We start from the raw sequence: 5,000 nt of genomic DNA on the forward strand, positions 1-5,000 counted from the left end.
TAAACCTGCTCTGTAATTGTTATACGACTCGTTCAATTAGTGTAGTGTTGCCCACCCGCAACCCTCGCAATATAGTTCGCTACTCGCACTGCCCGCTCCCCTGTGTATCGCTTCATGTTAAACACCTTGCAAGTCTTGCTCACTTTCCACATGCTCCTGCTGTACACTGTAATGTGGATGGCAGCAGGACGTACATGCCGCCCCTCCCCACGTCCCCACCTTGCCCCCTGCCTTCGCAAGCTGGTTGGTGAGAACTTTGCATGTTCAATGCCCTTCGCATGCGACGTACTCAGGCTACGTTGTGGTGCGGCCTGTGTCAACTGTCCGCTAATGTCGTACGCGTAAACCACAATCTGTACTGCACATTCGTCCTTATGTACTGAATGATACATCGTGGCACATGTGTGACCGTACAACGACTGCGCCCAAAAACGGCGGACCATACAGTGCAAATATTGTGCACGCAGCTACGTGTCGTCTCCCTATGAGAGCTGGATTGCAGTGTGGTACGCCATAGAGACGTGTGGGAGGAACGGACGCCGTGGATGGCGATCAGCATGAGCTGTCTGTTGATGTATTCGGACCTAGTCGTCTCTCCTCACACACCGTGATGGCATGGTGCACCGCGTTCCATATCTGCGACATGCTACAGAGGCCGGTTGACAGTCGTTCGAGCAATGGACATCGCATACGTACGGGGGCCACCTTCCACGTATTGTCTAGGCGTGCACATTTTGTTGCGTGTATGTGGGCAGACGTAGTGTGGCGTGACACCTGACACAGGCATGCAATAATCGTTGAAGTTGCAAATGGCGATGGACGCCTGCGTTTTCTGGTGAAGTTACGCAAATGAACAAATGGTAACCTGTTGTGGTGCGGTTGTTCTCGCTAGGGGTGAATCGGTGATGGCGACGATAGGTTGAGGTACTAACCGGTTGTTCCAGCGATACCCACCATGCCGACGAAACTGAACGGCATCTGGGTGTGAAGCGATACGCGGCGGTGGCTGGGTGGGACCGTCCCCGGCCGGTGAGGGGGCGCCTCCCGGCGTGCTGGCCGCGCGGTGCGTGGGCGCACGCGCTACAGCCGGCTGGTGGGGGCGGCCAGTGGCAGGCGCGCCGGCCGACGGACGCGGCAGGCGTCGCAGCTGCGCGCCGGCGCACCCTGCGCGCGGCGCCGTGCGGCCAAAGTAGGTCCTCGCGGGCCCGGTGCGAAGCGCGGTGGACATCTTCAGTGTGCTGGTCCGATTGAGGACTGTGTGCGTTGAGGATGCGCCGCCGCCCGGCGCTCGGCGCCGCGACGCCGTCTGCTGCTCGGTCGCCCCAGCGGTTCTCGCTGGTGGTTTGTATCGCAGCTGTGCGGATGTGTTGGCGCGTGCGCTGTGCTGGGAGAGTTCGCTTCGGCACCCAAGTGGGGCTTTTGTCCTTCTGTGGCGCTGGCGTTGGAGCTGCCGGTCACCGTAGGTGGCGCGTGTTGTCTCCCGCCGGCAATGCCACGACAGCACGCTCCCGGGCCTCTGTCGGCAGCGGCAAGCTCAGTTGGGAGCACGGGTGGTCGCACCGAAAGCGTCTACTCGCCTAACTCCGGGCGATTGCGCCTCTCTCGAACCCGACCAAGTACTTGGGACGGCGCTGCGCGCCGCCGGGACCTGAGAGGGTTTCGAGGTGTATTGTGCAGGGGAGCTCAGCCTCCTCCTGTTTGCAGAATGATTGAGCGGACGCTTGCGTGTTCGCGCGGGCCCCCGGGACACACTCCCGGGCGGCCGGCTGCTCAGCTCTAGTTGACGCAGCTCCCTGGTTGATCCTGCCAGTAGTCATATGCTTGTCTCAAAGATTAAGCCATGCATGTCTCAGTACAAGCCGCATTAAGGTGAAACCGCGAATGGCTCATTAAATCAGTTATGGTTCCTTAGATCGTACCCACGTTACTTGGATAACTGTGGTAATTCTAGAGCTAATACATGCAAACAGAGTCCCGACCAGAGATGGAAGGGACGCTTTTATTAGATCAAAACCAATCGGTCGGCTCGTCCGGTCCGTTTGCCTTGGTGACTCTGAATAACTTTGGGCTGATCGCACGGTCCTCGTACCGGCGACGCATCTTTCAAATGTCTGCCTTATCAACTGTCGATGGTAGGTTCTGCGCCTACCATGGTTGTAACGGGTAACGGGGAATCAGGGTTCGATTCCGGAGAGGGAGCCTGAGAAACGGCTACCACATCCAAGGAAGGCAGCAGGCGCGCAAATTACCCACTCCCGGCACGGGGAGGTAGTGACGAAAAATAACGATACGGGACTCATCCGAGGCCCCGTAATCGGAATGAGTACACTTTAAATCCTTTAACGAGTATCTATTGGAGGGCAAGTCTGGTGCCAGCAGCCGCGGTAATTCCAGCTCCAATAGCGTATATTAAAGTTGTTGCGGTTAAAAAGCTCGTAGTTGGATTTGTGTCCCACGCTGTTGGTTCACCGCCCGTCGGTGTTTAACTGGCATGTATCGTGGGACGTCCTGCCGGTGGGGCGAGCCGAAGGCGTGCGACCGCCTCGTGCGTGCTCGTGCGTCCCGAGGCGGACCCCGTTGAAATCCTACCAGGGTGCTCTTTATTGAGTGTCTCGGTGGGCCGGCACGTTTACTTTGAACAAATTAGAGTGCTTAAAGCAGGCAAGCCCGCCTGAATACTGTGTGCATGGAATAATGGAATAGGACCTCGGTTCTATTTTGTTGGTTTTCGGAACCCGAGGTAATGATTAATAGGGACAGGCGGGGGCATTCGTATTGCGACGTTAGAGGTGAAATTCTTGGATCGTCGCAAGACGAACAGAAGCGAAAGCATTTGCCAAGTATGTTTTCATTAATCAAGAACGAAAGTTAGAGGTTCGAAGGCGATCAGATACCGCCCTAGTTCTAACCATAAACGATGCCAGCCAGCGATCCGCCGCAGTTCCTCCGATGACTCGGCGGGCAGCCTCCGGGAAACCAAAGCTTTTGGGTTCCGGGGGAAGTATGGTTGCAAAGCTGAAACTTAAAGGAATTGACGGAAGGGCACCACCAGGAGTGGAGCCTGCGGCTTAATTTGACTCAACACGGGAAACCTCACCAGGCCCGGACACCGGAAGGATTGACAGATTGATAGCTCTTTCTTGATTCGGTGGGTGGTGGTGCATGGCCGTTCTTAGTTGGTGGAGCGATTTGTCTGGTTAATTCCGATAACGAACGAGACTCTAGCCTGCTAACTAGTCGCGTGACATCCTTCGTGCTGTCAGCGATTACTTTTCTTCTTAGAGGGACAGGCGGCTTCTAGCCGCACGAGATTGAGCAATAACGGGTCTGTGATGCCCTTAGATGTTCTGGGCCGCACGCGCGCTACACTGAAGGAATCAGCGTGTCTTCCTAGGCCGAAAGGTCGGGGTAACCCGCTGAACCTCCTTCGTGCTAGGGATTGGGGCTTGCAATTGTTCCCCATGAACGAGGAATTCCCAGTAAGCGCGAGTCATAAGCTCGCGTTGATTACGTCCCTGCCCTTTGTACACACCGCCCGTCGCTACTACCGATTGAATGATTTAGTGAGGTCTTCGGACTGGTACGCGGCATTGACTCTGTCGTTGCCGATGCTACCGGAAAGATGACCAAACTTGATCATTTAGAGGAAGTAAAAGTCGTAACAAGGTTTCCGTAGGTGAACCTGCGGAAGGATCATTACCGACTAGACTGCATGTCTTTCGATGTGCGTGTCGTGTCGCGCAACACGCTACCTGTACGGCTCGCCGTAGCCGTGCGCCGCGTGCGGAACCACGCGTGCCTCTCAAAACTAGCGGCAATGTTGTGTGGTACGAGCGCTGAAGCGCTGGAGCGGCTGGCCTGCGGCACCTGGCGCCTGGCGCCGGTTTTGAATGACTTTCGCCCGAGTGCCTGTCCGCTCCGGTGTGGAGCCGTACGACGCCCGTCGGCCGTGAGGCCGTTGGACACAGAACGCTGGAACAGGGGCCGCCACACGCCTCACTCCCGCCTATGCGACCGTCTCGAAAGAGACGGCGGAAACTGAGAAAAGATCACCCAGGACGGTGGATCACTCGGCTCGTGGGTCGATGAAGAACGCAGCAAATTGCGCGTCGACATGTGAACTGCAGGACACATGAACATCGACGTTTCGAACGCACATTGCGGTCCATGGATTCCGTTCCCGGGCCACGTCTGGCTGAGGGTCGGCTACGTATACTGAAGCGCGCGGCGTTTGCCCCGCTTCGCAGACCTGGGAGTGTCGCGGCCGCCTGTGGGGCCGGCCGCGTCTCCTCAAACGTGCGATGCGCGCCCGTCGCCTGGCGGTTCGCATACCGGTACTTTCTCGGTAGCGTGCACAGCCGGCTGGCGGTGTGGCGTGCGACACCTCGTACAACGACCTCAGAGCAGGCGAGACTACCCGCTGAATTTAAGCATATTACTAAGCGGAGGAAAAGAAACTAACAAGGATTCCCCCAGTAGCGGCGAGCGAACAGGGAAGAGTCCAGCACCGAACCCCGCAGGCTGCCGCCTGTCGTGGCATGTGGTGTTTGGGAGGGTCCACTACCCCGACGCCTCGCGCCGAGCCCAAGTCCAACTTGAATGAGGCCACGGCCCGTAGAGGGTGCCAGGCCCGTAGCGGCCGGTGCGAGCGTCGGCGGGACCTCTCCTTCGAGTCGGGTTGCTTGAGAGTGCAGCTCCAAGTGGGTGGTAAACTCCATCTGAGACTAAATATGACCACGAGACCGATAGCGAACAAGTACCGTGAGGGAAAGTTGAAAAGAACTTTGAAGAGAGAGTTCAAAAGTACGTGAAACCGTTCTGGGGTAAACGTGAGAAGTCCGAAAGGTCGAACGGGTGAGATTCACGCCCATCCGGCCACTGGCCTCCGCCCTCGGCAGATGGGGCCGGCCGCCCGCGCGGAGCAATCCGCGGCGGGGTCGTGTCCGGTTGCCTTTCCACTCGCCGCGGGGTGGGGCCGTTCCGGTGTGCGGTGGGCCGCA

The 5,000-nt window shown here is 57.7% G+C and overlaps 2 non-coding genes and 1 pseudogene across 2 annotated transcripts; all 3 read left to right on the forward strand.

Annotated features, from left to right (window-relative positions):
- The first annotated feature begins 1,790 nt into the window (after positions 1-1,790).
- LOC124741974 lies at positions 1,791-3,699 on the forward strand. Its single transcript, XR_007010165.1, has one exon. It is a non-coding gene; the product is annotated as a small subunit ribosomal RNA (ribosomal RNA).
- Positions 3,700-4,050: 351 nt separating this feature from the next.
- On the forward strand, positions 4,051-4,205 carry LOC124741953. Its single transcript, XR_007010147.1, has one exon. It is a non-coding gene; the product is annotated as a 5.8S ribosomal RNA (ribosomal RNA).
- Positions 4,206-4,393: 188 nt separating this feature from the next.
- The window catches only part of LOC124741980, a 4,222-nt pseudogene continuing 3,615 nt past the window's right edge, over positions 4,394-5,000 (forward strand).

Source organism: Schistocerca piceifrons, unplaced genomic scaffold, assembly GCF_021461385.2.
Source record: "Schistocerca piceifrons isolate TAMUIC-IGC-003096 unplaced genomic scaffold, iqSchPice1.1 HiC_scaffold_2041, whole genome shotgun sequence".
NCBI lineage: Eukaryota > Metazoa > Arthropoda > Insecta > Orthoptera > Acrididae > Schistocerca > Schistocerca piceifrons.